We start from the raw sequence: 15368 nt of genomic DNA on the forward strand, positions 1-15368 counted from the left end.
GAAAAAACATTTGCTTTAAAAAAAAAAAAAAAATGCCTCGTGGTGGTGGTGCACAACTTTAATCCCAGCACTCTAGAGGAGATCTCTAGGTTCAAGTCCAGGCTGGGCTACACAGAGAAACTCACAAATTAAAACAAAACAAGAGAAACAAACAAACAACCCACTCCAAAAGAAAAGAGACTGAAATGCAGCTACACACAACGAAAATCATTCTTTATAAAAACACAGTTCTATGGACAATGACAAACACATACAGAGTCTGCTCCAGCTTTCTGTTTAACTCTGACTTCTCAAGAATGCACTACATGAAGTGCTGTGGGGTTGGAGAAGCACTCTACCATTCCAGGCTAGGCTCACAACCAGAAAATGATGTGGCACACAGGACCCAATAACACAAGATTAATATTGGCTCCCCTTTTTAAACCTGAAAGTCTCCATTTGTCCAGAAAGGAAAAAAAACACAGAACTGAACTAAAATATCTTGTCCCTAGGGGCAGAAAATCAATTCACACAACATCTGCAAGGCTCAGGTCTCAAAATACCAAGATCTAGTGTCCCTGTTAATGCAACTGAATCTCCTTCACCAAGGGGACAGGATCCCACCTCCCCTCTCCCCCCTCCCCCCATATGTAACCATTTACCAGTTGTTTAATTTAAAATGCACACTGAGCTCCAGGATTCAGGCATCTCCTCATGCAGGCCACCCCTGACCACCTATGCTGGCTAAAACCACAAAACCTTAAATTGTCTGCAGAAGGCTTTACTATCACTCACATACTATGTCCATGTGCCCTTACCCCGCCAAAGATCACAACTTTTTAAGCCTTTCTTTCAACTGAATTGCAGATGCTTACGTAAAAATGGGAGAGTCATAATCCAAGAAAACATGAGAAATGGATTACAAGACCTGAAGGATGTCCTAGCACCTTCAAACTAGACAAGACAAACCCAAACAGAAAATGGTTAGAAACATCACTAAAACACGTGGTAATGTTTATAAATGGGGTGGGGTTGGTGGGTGGCAGAGCAGAGTGATCACTAAACCCCAGTTCTTCAGAAAACCTGAGGTGATCCTGCCCATAAAAACAACAAATTCTTGCACCTCACACAACCTATCAACTGAGATTCCCTTGGACTGGACAGCTATGGTGCTCACCCATACTCCAAAGGCGTTCCAGTGATGCCATACTCATAGCTAAGACCTGATGCCCCGAAGACTGCCATGATAACTCAAGATGCCGAGGGGCCTAGGATGTAACTTAGTTGGTAGAGTGCTTGCCTAATTTGCATACAGCCATGGGTCCCAACCTAACAACACACAAACTGGGGGTGGCGACTCATGTCTGAAATCTGAGCCCCCAGAAGGTAGAAACAGGAAGCTGATGGCCAGAAGATTAAAGCCATTCTTAGGTGTACAGTGATTTTCAAGCCAGTCATGAATTTATGAGACTGTCTCAGAGAGGGGGAAGGGGCTGGCCACTGGTCCTGAATATGGCTTCTAGTTTTTAAGCTAATAGCAAAACTGAGAAATGTTTTCATTCTTCAAGGGGACTGGTACTGTAAATCCTGACAGGGAACTACACAAGGACAATATTTTGCTAATAAGGGTTGCCAGCTCTCCATGTAGTCACTGATCTAGTGGCTTAGAGTTCAAGTCCTACCTTATCCTTATCCCTGCTGCTATAGAGTTTGGAAGGCGCAGAGTCCAGTCACCTACATTTAAACGTCTCTCTTCAGGTGACTTCAGCACCCACAGATTTAAGCACATTTTCACTAATACACTGATATTCTATCACAGTAAAGACACTAAACTGTCACAAAACTAAACTTTTTACATATATTATTATGATTATACACACACACACACACACAAATGGAGGGGTATGTACACTTGAGAACAGATGCACATAGAGGCCAGAAGAGAGAGTTATATCCCGTGGAACTGGAATTACTGGCAGCTGTGAGTCAGTGAACACGGGTGCTAGGAATCCAACCCAGGTCGTCTGTAACAGAAGTACTCAGCCTTATCCACAGGGCTGTCTCTCCAGCCCCCCATCACAATATTTCTTGCTCCATCTTCCTGAAAGTTGGGTTTTTTTTTTTTTTTTTTTTTTTTGCTTTAATAAAGTATGAAGCATTGATTTGCAATTGAACCATCGCAATTTTTTTCCACACTGGAGTATGATAAAGATCTGTGTAAGATAGAAAATTCACAAGATCCTTTTTTTCATTTACTGAACCTAGAATTTTCATTAGCACAATCTGAGTAGCCAAAGGCCCTGCCCATAGAGTATTATCAAGGGAGCTATGGACAGGACTAGCAGGGGCTGGTGACATGGCTGAGTTGGTAGAGCATTTGCCTCTGCCTAGCACGCTGGGTTCCATCCCCAGTAACAGTTGTGATGGCTTGATCCAGTAATTCCTGCCCCTGGGAAGTGGAGGCAGGAGGATCAGAAGCTCAAGGTCATCCTCAGCTACATAGAGAGTTCCAGTCTAGCCTGGGCTACATGACATTGTGTCTCTCAATAGAGCAGCAGCTTGGGTTCCACACAAATTTTTCTTCCTTCCAGTGATAAGTGGTAGTGTGTCTCTCTCTCTCTCTCTCTCTCTCTCTCTCTCTCTCTCTCTCTCTCTCTCTTTCTGTCTCATGTCTCCTAGGCCTCACAGGCAAAGCAGCGAGCAAAAAAAAAAAAAAAAAAAAAGTCAAATGACAACTTGGTGATGCTGTTCTTATCTCTGAGAAACAATGTTCCTATCTCAGTGTATCAGAATCTCCAGAGGAAACAAGGAAAGGTACAGATTCCTTGGTTAAAGTCTCAGCTAGGTTCGTAAGTATCCAACAAGGCCTCCCAGGTCCGAATTTTCAGTGAGTCTCCCAGGAGACAATTACTCATGTCAAGGATGGAGACACAGGTTTCAGGGGAGACCTAAGTCAGAGTCAAACTCACACAACATTCAGCAAAAGGACCTTGCTGTATCTCTGCTTTCTCAGAGTCTGATGAGAACACCTGCCTCCCACAGTTGTCATGGCAACAGCTTGCAAGGTCTTAGGAAGATGCAAAGAGACAGGGGCAGGGCAATGGCACCCATAGGTGCAAGACTCCACAGTGAAGGACTGCCGGCTCTCTAGCCTGAAAAGGGAATTCACCAGCAAGCAATTCATGACACATTCAGACTCTGAATGGGAAATCTGTTCAATCATCTGTATGGGATACCTGTGGGTTGAACAAAGTTCTACTCTCATTGTACCTAAGGTGACTTTATTTAGAAATAAAGTTTTCACAGAGGTAATGGGGTTGAAATATGATCATTTAGGTGATCCTTAATTCAATGTGTCAGGTGTGCTACAAACAAGGGACATTTGGGGACAGAAACAGACAGCAGATAAAAGGATGAAGGTGTGAAGACAAGGGCACAGAGAGGGCGTGGTGGAAAGGCTGAGCAGAACTCTCAATTAACATGGCCCTCAAAATGAACTTCTGAACTCTGGAACTGCAAGGAACACATCTGTGTTTTAAGCCATTCAGTGTGCAGAGCTTTGCCAGATAGCCAAGGCAAACTCAAAAGAAAATTGCCATTTTCCTTTTTTTTTTTTTTTTCTGGATGTTTGGTCACCCACACTTTGCAGATCCCACTGGGTTTGGCCACAAAGTTGCAAGAAAAGGCTTTATAAGGTGCATCCAAGGGTCAGATGGGTAGCAGGGGAGAACATGGTACCTGCAGGCTCTGCTGTGCAATCTTGACCTGAATCCACTGTCACAAGATAGGAGAGCCCCAACAGTCACAAGGTCACCAGCAAGAAGCAGGGAATGACCTTGGGAACCATCAACCCACCTTGCCCAGCTGGGCTCACACCTCTTGCTGTCTCTTCTCTCCCACCACAGCTGCAGTCGGCCAGCATCTGCTCACTACCACCTGGCTGGGGAACTGCTTAAATTCACCTGAGCCATCTCTAACACTCACCTCAGGGCTCTATCATCAGGCTCCAAGGGGCAATTTTCTCAAGCTTTCCCTCTCACCTAAGTAGGACAAAACACACTGGAGAAAGAGGCCAGAAAATTAAATTTCTCCCAAAGAAAATTGAAGGCTCTTTCAATATGTATTTAAAGTGGGAAGCTACAGGGTCCTAGTGACCATGTGTAGGAAAGGTGCAGAACTGTGGCCCAGTGAGACTGCTGTCCCAGAGGAGCCAAGTCTGTCCAGTGTGCCCGGCAGGGGCCTGTGCAGGCCTGTGGCTGCCCTGACCTCTACTCTCTTCTCTAACAGTCTCTCAAAGGAGTCTCCCCTCAGAGTCTCAAGGTGGGGAGGTGGGTGCAACGAGCATGCCTTAGGAGGTCCAGTAGCTCATCCTAAGGAAAGAAAGCTCTTGGCAGTGGAGTCCCACCACTAACTCACCAGTGTGTGTGTGTGTGTGTGTGTGTGTGTGTGTGTGTGTTACACATGCATATCTGTATATACGTGTGTGTGGTAACCATGGATATTTACTTTTTTTTTTTTTTTTTTTTTTTTGAGTCAGGGTTTCTCACTGGCCTGGAACCAGTCAAGTAAGCTAGGCTCTACTGAAGGCAAGTCCCAAGGATCCCCTTGTCACTACCTCCCCACTGTTGGAATGAAAAACATTGGCCACTCACTATACCTGGCTTCTTAAAAGTTGGCACTGGGGATCAAATTCTTGTAAGAAAGGACTTTACCAAATAAACTGTCACCCTAGGCTCCTTTTTCTTTTGGCACACTTCCCCTAAACTAGGCTAAAATGTCCTACAAAGACATCTGCCTTCCCCACTGAATGCTAAAACCAAGTGTTCTGTGGCTATACCTCAGCTGCCTTGTCTGACATCTTACTACAGGGTAGCTCCTTTAACTACACATGGGGAGGACTTGGAATGACAAGTGCTAGGCCAGTTGAAAGCCCTTCAAGGAGAACATTAAGCCTCTTATGGCCTCTGTATAATCTCTCAAACCCAGGAATAATCCACACTCTCCTTGGAAGTTCTGCAATGAATGACCTCAGGCCATATTTAGGAAATGGCTTCACTCAAATCAAATATGAACTAGACACGGGTGCCAAGTCATTAACTAGGCAGTCCTGAGGCAAGGCAAACAGGAGGAGGAGAATTTTTTCACTGAAACATCCCAAGCCTTGAGACGCCTGAGCCTGGTTTCCCCAGGACAGCAGCAGTGGGAAGATACAGGAACTGGCCCTCCCAGATGCCTAGATGCAGGAACTGACTACCCCCAGCTCCCAGCCAGACATGGAAGAGGAGGAAGCTGGCTCCCCACTGGTCAAGTAGGGTCTGGGGATGAGTGACTCACAAGGACACAGAGGTCAATGACAAACATGTTAGACAAGTCAATTTGTCATCTTCAACCCAGTATCAAAAGTTACCAATAAGACTGCTTAAGTGGCCCTCTTCAGAGATAAAAATAAGAGAGGCAGCCATTTGTTTCCCTCCAGCCATTCTTGGCAGGTTCTTCCTGTCACTAAACAAGTATTTAACAAGAACCCACCTTTCCATCCCCAGTACATTCCTGTTCTGAGACAGGGCTTCTCTCTCTCTCTCTCTCTCTCTCTCTCTCTCTCTCTCTCTCTCTCTCTCTCTCCCCCAGTACAGGGCTTCTCTCTCTTTCTCTCTCTCTCTCTCTCCCTCTCCCTCTCCCTCTCCCTCTCCCTCTCCCTCTCCCTCTCCCCCTCCCCCTCCCCCTCCCCCTCTCCCTCTCCAGGGAGCTTCAGGAGTAAGGCTACACTGCTTGGCAAGGGAGACCTAAGAATCCCTGTCCCCATGTACCCAGCACTGGGATTACAAGTGCATAGCACCACGCCCAACTTTTCTATGGGAAATGGTAGTGGAACTCAGGTCCTCAAGCTTGTACAGTGAGCACTGCCCAGACTAAGCCATTTCCAAAGCCCTTGGAGCTTAAATGCTAAAAACGGATCAGATCTCATACATGTTATCATGCAATGTCACAGTGACATGGATTCAAGAAAAAGGCCCCAGACATAAGAAAGGATACCACTGTGACCCTCAGGACCTGAGAGTACTGCAAACTACAAAAAGACTATTTCCCGAAGTCATATTTCCAGCTTCCAGAAGCTAGACAGATTAAATCAAACAAGAACTCTAGAGTCAGAGCAGCCAGGGTCAGATTCACTTGGTGAATAGAATGTTCCAGATACGAGGAAATCAGCTGACTAAATTATGTAGAGAGGCTATAGATACTGAAAGAGCACCCCTCCACTCCTCCTCAGATGCTGCTGACACCTTCGAAAATGTTTCTTGAGCCCCACCTTTGGTAGCACACAGCTTTGATCCCATGATTCCAGAGGCAGAGGCAGGTGAATCTCTGTGAGTTCGAATCCAGCCTGGTATATAGGGCAAGTTCCAGGACACACAGAGCTACACAGAGAAACTTTGTTTCAAACAACAACAACAAAAATAAAGTTTCTTGGGAATTTTTGTTCTAAAGATTGAATGCTTTTTAATTGTGCCTATGTGTGTGGTTTGTGTACAAGAGAACAGGTGCCCATGGTGTCCAAAAGACGTTCTCCAACGCCCTGAAACTGAGTTACAGGTGGTAAGCCTGAGGTCCTAGGAACCAAATTTGCTTCTTCTACAAAAGCCACTGATCTATCTCTGCATTCCCTTAAGAAGAGTTTGACCACAAGAGTAGGGCAAAGCCAGAGTCAACTGGGAAAAGAAAATGAGTGGGCAAACCCAGTATGGTGGCTCACGCCTTTGATCAAAGCACTTAGGAGACAGAGGAAGGCAAGTCTCTTTAACTTCAAAGCCAGTCTGGTTTATATAGCAAGTTTGAGGCCAGCCAAGGAATACACAGTGAATGCAGAGGTAATAATAAATAAATGAATAATAAAACAGAGCCTGACAACTCCTTCAAAAAAAAAAAAAAACTGTTTGGCTGAAGGGCTGAGGAGATGGCTTTAGAGCATGTTTCCTCTTACTGAGGACCTGGGCTCAGTTTGCAGCACCCGCACAGTGGATCACAACCACCTGTAACTCCACTTCCAGGCAACCCAATGCCCTCTTCTGGCCTCCACAGGCACAAGGCACACAAATAGTGCACAGATGTGCAGGTATATAAAACACCCGTACACAGAAAATAAAAGGGGTTTTTCTTCTTTTTTAAATATGTGCTAAGAAGGGAAAGCAAAGAAATGGGAGATGAATAAGCTAGGACACAAGGTAAGGGATGTCATTTGCTGCTGCTGCTTTTTGCCTAAGATGAAGATGTTACATCATCTCCTGTGAAGACAATCCATCAAAGAGGGGCTCTGATGATGTGGAGGGGAAGGAGACAGCTGCAGAAGTGCAGAGAGAATGAACTCCAGGGCTAATGCAGACTCCTCACTAGTCAGTCAGCTGACTCAGTACAGGAAGCTAGGGAGACCAGTGCCAGGTAAACCAAGTCACTGGCTGACAGCAATCTCACACTACAGCACAGGGGTCTGGCAGTGTCAAGAGGACCCCTGGGATTCACAGTCATACATCAAGATCACAGCAGTGCAGATGGCCCAGTGACTTCTCCAGCCAGGCTCATTAGTGGGAAGGGGGGTCAGAGGGTTTAGCTCAGTGAAAGCAAAGCAGAGGGTGGGTCTAATCAAGGGCAGGTACTCAGCAAGGTGAGAGAAAGGGCGAGGGTCACGAAGATTGAGGATGGTCAGAAACCAGAATTGGGTCCAGAGAACTGAGGACAGGAATGGGTCTTCTCTCTAAAGAAATAAATACATGAAGTGAGGCTCCATTCTTTATTTGCTTTTCATATTTATGTATGACTTTTGGTTTTAGTTTGGCTTGATAGATTTTTTTCTTTACCAGAATGTATATATGTGTGTATGTGTGTGTGTGTGTGTGTGTGTATGTGTATATATATATATGTGTGTGTGTGTGTGTGTGTGTGTGTGTATATATGTATGTATGTATGTATATATGTGCATATCTGGTACCACAGAGGCTAGAAGGAATCATATCCACCGGAAATGGAATTACAGAGAGGTGTGAGCTGCCACACAGGTTCTGGAACAACATCAGCAAGAGCAGCCCGGGCTCTTAACCTTTGAGCCACCCCTGCAGCCCAGCTTCAGTTCTGGGAGTTGCCTGGGCTCCTTTGGTGCATCCTTTGATTGCTCTGGGCTCCAGAACCCAGTCAATCACACTTATCTCCCCCACCTTATCTTCGAGATAAACACAAAACAAAAGCACTACCCTCTAGGGATAGGATGTGTGTGGTGAGGGCAGGGTTACTTACCAGAGCAGCAAGATAAACCCCCAAGAGCTTCTGCTGGACAAATGAATGGAAGACACAGAAGGCTCTGTTTGTTAAAGTCTAAGGTAGAAGAGTAAAAAGACAAAATAAAAGCTTGTGAGCTGCTCCAGGCTTTACACCAGTGTCAGTCTGTAGAAACGGAATTGTTGCTTAAGACCAAAACAAAATGTGGGGGGCTGACACTGACTCTGAAAATCATCTGTAAAATGGGCTGCAAGTGAGCCTGGTCTTAATTCATAGCTCAGGGCAACACGTGAAGAAAGGTTCTCAGGACTATGACTCTTATATTCAGCTTGTCCATCAATTGTCAGATAAATGACAAGTGCCAGGGAGTCAGAGATTTTCACTTCTGTTTTACCCTCTGTGACTGCCTCACCTTCTGAGTTGTGCCTGCTTGTTGGGAAGGGGAGCAGCAGGAACCTTTGGAAGAGTTCGACTTTAGGGAGAACCTCTGGTTAAGCAACCACTTCTCCCCACTATTTGTAATAGCTGTGTTTGGCTTACTTTTGAGCTAGCCTTGCTATTAAATAGAAAAGCAATCGGATTAAAAAGTTCTGGATGGGGTAAATACTGTAATTAAAAAGGCACCAGTTGGCTTTGTTAAATGAGAATTCTAGAAGGCTGGCCTCCTTTTTATGTTTTTCTTCTTGCCCTTAAACATTTTTTTATGCCTAATAAAAATTGTTTTGAATGATTTAACTGGTTTTAGTACTTCCTGTAAGTCAAACACCACCCAAAAGCCCCAAGAAAACATTCGGACTCAAAAATCCTGGAGCAAGAACGTCACACATCACAAGTCCCAGACACCATCCTAAGAGCCTGGGCATTCTGCATGCACACACCACCTGTCACATGGCCTGGTAAACTGATTGGCAACTTTCCAACCCACAAAAGCACTTTTCTAGACCTTCTGAAGTTACAAAGTCTTACCGGGGGGTGGGGGGAACAGGCAGTTTGATCAAGCTATGAAGTTATGATGGTAAGAACCGGACAAGAGAGAGTAAAGCCTGGTTATAATACATGGAGAAAGAGGCATACAAAATTCAATGGATATTAAGGTGGTACAGTTGAGATTAAATATTAGAGGGCCTGAAATAAAGCATCTCTGGGGCTGATGAGAGGACACAGATGGTTGGTAAAGGGCACTGGCCACAAAGCCTAATGACCTGAATTCAATCCCAGGGAGCCACATAGTACAAAAGCTGACTCCTCTGATCTCTAAACAGGGTGGCCTGTGGCATCCCTGACCCATGCCCCCACACAAAAAATAGATAAACAGATAGACAGATGAGTATGATTTTAAGTAACATTTTTAAAGCTCCTTTAAGTTAATTTTCATTGCATCCAGTTTAAAAGCTGGGCAACAGTATATGCGGTGCACATACTGACACAGCTGCTCAGGTAAAGGCACATACAGCTTTTGCAGAGGATACCTGCTTGTTCCCAGCATCTGAGTTGTGGTTCACAACCGCCTACAACTCCAGTTACCATGAAATCCAACCACCTCTTCTGGGCTGTGCACACATGGAGCAGGCACATGCACATAAAAATAAATAAATTTAAAATGCTCTCAAGGGAACTATGTTGGCAAACAACCCTGGACAGGGTGGATTTGAAACATACACGTAGCCTACAACTGTTCTGAACAACTACTCCTGAGGATCAAGCTTGGAATGTTTTACTTCTCCCTTGGAGATAGAAAGAAGTCTGAAACACAAAGCCAAAAGTGAGAGACCCTCAGGACCCCATAGAATTTCCTACACAACTGAAAGGGGGCACAAAGGCATAGGGTGGACAGTGGCTACGAACCCTCTGCTGATGGGATTCAGTGTGCCACCTCTGAGCTAAGCCTGGAAATGTCAAAGTAGTTTAAAGGGGGGCTTTCAGCAGCTAATTCTCTCACCAACATTGGCTATCCTAATTTTGGACAACTGTTATCTGGGATTTTCACCCGTCTAGTGTTCAACTTAAAGGGAGAAAAGCATTCCTGCATGCACTCCTGCACTGGCCTTCTCATGGCCACTGGTCACAGCTGCCCTTCCTTCTCACTTCCTGCATGGAGATCCCCATGGAGAGGAAAAAAGAAGGTACAGTCTTGTAAATTGAAAGGACAACTTTCACACTGTGGCACTTAATGAAGGACATGGGCAACTGCTGATGTCAGGGCTGTATCTCCTTCATAAAAGTCTCTGCTGTCCCCAGACACACACCCGTTAGGTTTCTGTGGTCCTTCCTGAATCTCTTCCAATGATGAAGACCCCAAGTGCTGACAGGACCTCAAACAGTGACACTGTTTGATTAAGACACCAAGGAGGAAAGCTAACACATTCTTGCACTCAGCCAATCACAGGTCAGCAAATACACTCTGCCCCGCCCCTTCACAAGAAAGTAGAGGTCACTATGTATGAACAAAAGTCAAGATTCCCCCACGGGTCCACTTCTAAAAAGTCACTACATCCAGGAGCTAGAACATTGAGAATAACACTTCCCTCGCCCAGGAGCTATCAGAATCAAAACTGTCACTATGAGTACCAAGGTGCTCTTAAGTGTTCCTGGGTGCCCCTAGGACCAAAACTTCAGCTCACTCCTCTTCCGGATCTCAGGAAATAACACGGACTTCGTTTTCATTAACACAGTCTCCTCTCATTCCATCTCTGCCCCATCACTTACAGCAAAAAAAAAAAAAAAACATGTTCTCTCACGTGTCACCTGAAACCCTGATTTAGGGAAACGCCCCCCTTTCCTCCTCTAGTCCCCTGCAAGAGGGAGCCCTGCACACAGCCACTAGTGCTACTACTCCTGTCGCCTCCACAAGCTAGGAGACAACAGGAGGCTACAGGCTGATCCATATAAGCCAGGCCCTTGGACCATCTACAAACCTAGTGGCTTCCTCTCCAGCCTGGAGTGATCCATGGCGCCAGGTGGAGCGCGCCAAGAGCCCCGGTGCTGGGGATGGTGAACTGAAAGAACTCAGCAATGTGCCAGGGCTAGGGAGAGGCGAACCGTGCGCATGGGTAGAGCACTGATGGTACAAGCTCGGTGGGGGGAGAAGAGGGGCGTGTGCTCTGCGCCAAGCAACCCCAAGCGCGAAGATCCCCTTGCTGTGACACCGGAGAGCCACATGCATCGGTCCCCTGCACCGTTCTTGCTCCCCAGCCCCCAGACCCAGCCTAGCTAGACCTGGCTGTCGCGACGCAGTCCGTGCGCCCTTGTGGGGACAACCGCCTTTTAGTTCGCCCGGGCGCGCAAACTTTCCCGACCACGATCGCTTGGGCTTCCCCCGGGGGCTTCGGAAAGTGAGCGCCCCCTTAGCCTCTGTGGGGAAAAAAAAAAAAAAAACACTGAAAATATGGCGCCCTCGAACGTCGTTCCTTGGGCCCCAAAATGCCAGTTTCCAGATCCCTCCTGATTCCTGCGGCGCGAAATCTCAGCTCAGGAGGGCCGGGGATGGAGACCAGAGGCCGCCGAGATGGGTCCAAACCCGCGCTCTCCCTGAGCGATCCGCAGCCAGCAGCTGCTTCTTGGCGACACAGCCAGGGGAAGGGGGAGTTCTGCAACCCGCAAGTCTCAGAGTCGGGGGCTAGGAAGCAGCCCGGGGTGTCCTTCTCCACCAGCCGGGGCAGGAGACTTGTTTGCAAAGTGGCGCTTGAAATCGGGGCAGCCAGTGCTGGAATGAAGCCGCTCTGCTCTCCGCCAACTCAGTCGCCGCCGGGGTCATCGACGGAGCCCAGGGACCCCTCGGTACAGACCAAGCCGCTTTCCCGACCCCGTTCCCGGAAACCCGAGGACTGAGCCGGGGAGGGGACCAGCTGCCTAAGACTAGGGATCAGCTCTCGGGCTCCGGCTGCAAGACTGTTTGCAAACCCCGGCAACCCGCTAGAGTGAGAAGAAACCTACATGTGCAATAGACAGGTGCATTCGTTGCAATTTATTTTTCTTTTCTTGTATATATATATTTAAAAAACCGTCCTAGGCAATGACATCTAGAAGCTTGACAGGGTTTTTCTACATTGACATCACTTAGGAGACATAACCCCGAGAAGAAAACCACCCACATATTCCTTCTGGAGAGGGGAGGGAAAGGCACTGGAAATCCCTGCAGCGCGCATGCAGGCTTGGAGAGCTGGGCAGCGCCACGCGCCGCGCCTTACCGCGGGGATGCAGCTACTGTCTCATTGCGGAGCGCCAGCCCCCGAGTGCAGCCAGCTCCGCTCCCGCTGCGCCGCCGCCGCCACCGCCGCCGCCGCTGCTGGCTCCCGGCGCGGAACCGGAGCCGAGGGCGAGCGCGAGCGCACGGCCCGCGAGCGCCGGGAGGGCAGGAAGCGCGTCATCACTGGGGGACGGCGCGGCGGAGCTCACCACCCGGCTCCGGGGTGTCCGCACCCGGGGCGCGGGATGGGGGCTGGCGTGGAGCTGTGCTGGGTCTCCCGTGGGAGAGGCGCAAGGGACACCTCCGGCTGTCCAAGAAGCTGGGCCCGGCTCTGGAGAGGGATGAGGTAGATGGGATCCAGGCGTCTGCTGGCATGAGGCCTCTGACTCTCTCAGCGCCTGGACCACGGGCTGTGTCCTGGAGGATACCAGGTGTGGATCCAGCCACGAGGGTGGCGGGATGGATGCCAATCACTTGGATTTAGATAACCACTCTAGCAGAAAGATGGATAGCAAAATGGGTGTGACTATTGCACTGATTTTTTTTTTTTTCGGGACAGCATCACACTAGGTACAAACTCAGTATTATCCAGCTCCCTGAGTACAGTGATTAAAGACCTTTGCAACCACAGCCGACTGACTGGGTGGCTTCCTTCATTCATACATTCGTTCACTTATGTCTTCTCTCATACCCTGGAATTATCCCTTGAACTGGGCAATGTTGGAATGACAGGGTTTAAAGCAAACGTTATCTTAGGTACCAGGGTGAAGGGGACAAAACAAGTCACAAAGTCCCTTTCCTTTAAAATCATGATGTATACAGAGATGCAGAGATGACAGATAGAATAAACTGACGGAGATGTTCATCCTTGTGTCCCAGTGGTTGGTGAAATTGCGGTTTACTTTCTCTTTCTGCTTAGTTCTACTTTTATTTTTAACTTTTGGACTTTTAAAAAAAATTAATAAGAAAAGGCTCAGATGGCTATTTTTTTCTCAGTCCACTACAGAGTGACCATGATAGTCGAGTCTTCCTAAGAAGCAGATAGCAAATCTCTTCAGTTCCTCAAATGCAACTCTAGCAATGTTAGTATCTGTCAGCTTGAAATGGTGGTCACTGTGCATCCAAGAGCAAATCAACGTTGTAATATGAAGCTATCTTCAAGGGGTCCTTCGGGGCCTTGAATAAGCCTGGCATAATGTGAAAACAGTTTAGTCTTAGACCAGTGAGTGGAGACTCCTCAGTGGGGAGGGGTTGGGGGTGGCTGGCAAACGATGCTTTCTCAGGGATCACATACCAGATATCTTACATATAAGATATTTACATTGCAATTTATGACTGGTAAAATTTACAGTTATAAAGTAGGAACAAAAACAGTTTTATGGGTAGGGAGATACCACAACATGAGGACCTGTATTAACGGGCCACCGCATTAAGAAGGTTGAGAAACAAGGCCTTAAGAGTAAAACATTGTAACTTACTCCTTTGCAGAGAAGACACTAAATACATCAAAATCTGTAATCAGAAAACAAATTACTGGGCCAGGTAAGGCAGTCCTAAAAGTTGAAGGACAGACTTTTCCCGGCCCCATGAATAAAAATTCCTGTTCCTGAGACTCTTTTAGACATTGTCTAGGTTAGCAGAAGGGAGGTGACAAGCTATCTCACGGACATTCAAAGAAAATGTGTACTGATTTCATTAAGACCTGGTAAGAAGCCCATTAAATTGGTACTTGCTAAATTGCCCCTTAATTTACTGAAAATAACAACCATGTTTTTTGTAGTTCAAATCCAGGTTTCCATAAGAAGGAAGAATGAGGGTAAACTGGTCACAACTACAGTTATTTCTCTCTCCCACCTCCCTCCCACTTCTCAGAGCCCAATAACTTTCCATCAAAGCATTCATTTTTTTCCAGACAGGGTTTCTCTGTTTAATTCAGGCTCTCCACTTGTCACTCTGTAGACAAGGCTAGCCTGGAACTAACTGAGAGCTCCTCCACCTGCTTCTGCTTCCAGAGTGCTGGGATTAAAGGCCTGTGCCATCATTGCCAGCTCCATTAATTATCTCAAAACCATTTAGTTTGCCTTTCCCCAAACATGGATTTCAGGATGTCTATCCTGTAACACATCTTTGCTGAGTATCTCCAGTTTCCAGACCCTAGCAGTGAGGTGCTATTCAGTAGTATAAGGCAAGCTCAGAGAGCATGGGGCCTGTCTACATCCCTGACTGAAAACCATTTGGTGGTATACAGTGGGTACTCAATAAATGCATGTTCCATAAAGCTACTCTCTCTGTTTATTAAAAACAAAACAAAAAACAAACAAACAAACAAGAACGGGTCTTACTATGTAGCCTTGGCTGGCCTAGAACTCATTGTATAAAACAAAGTAGTGTTGAAATGCTATTCTTCCTGATTCAGCCTCCAAAGTCCTGGGATTGCAGGAAAGCACTACCACACACAGCTAAAACCAGTAAGTTTTCTCTTTTTAAAATAGCAGGTGAGGTGTAAAGAGATAGGTCAGCAGTTAGACGTGTATTCTGCTTGTTAGGTCTCAAAGAAAACAGGGACAAATCTTACTAAGTACATGGCACTTCTCCCAGCACTTCTAACCCCACCCTCACCCCCAAATTCTTCACCTCAGTGGTTGGGCTTCCCTTTCCCAGCTTCTCTTTGCTATAAAAGTCAGCCATTTTGGGCTACAAGGCTCTCTTGGTTTCCACATGTTCTCTTGTCCTCTTGATCCATGGCTTCTCCCTTGGTCTGCTTGCCCCATCCTTTTCTCTACTCTCACTCTTTCCTCTCATGTTCCTGTCTTCTCTGCTAGCCATGTTCAGTCTGTACCCTTCTTGATGCCTCTGTGCTTCCACTCAGCCATACCTGGGAATGGTCCTCTCCTCATTTTCATTCACTGTTCTTGAAGAGGACCTTAGTTAAATTCCC

At 46.8% G+C, this 15368-nt stretch overlaps 1 protein-coding gene across 3 annotated transcripts in view; it reads right to left on the reverse strand.

Annotated features, from left to right (window-relative positions):
- The window catches only part of Tln2 (talin 2), a 412083-nt gene extending 399503 nt beyond the window's left edge, over positions 1–12580 (reverse strand). For all 3 annotated transcript variants that reach the window (XM_076925417.1, XM_076925418.1, XM_076925416.1), the window contains exon 1: positions 12432–12580. The gene's annotated coding sequence lies outside the window, so the exon portion shown is untranslated. The remainder of the gene's footprint in view (positions 1–12431) is intronic.
- Positions 12581–15368: the final 2788 nt, after the last annotated feature.

This window comes from Arvicanthis niloticus, chromosome 26 (assembly GCF_011762505.2).
Source record: "Arvicanthis niloticus isolate mArvNil1 chromosome 26, mArvNil1.pat.X, whole genome shotgun sequence".
NCBI classification, from domain to species: Eukaryota; Metazoa; Chordata; class Mammalia; order Rodentia; family Muridae; genus Arvicanthis; species Arvicanthis niloticus.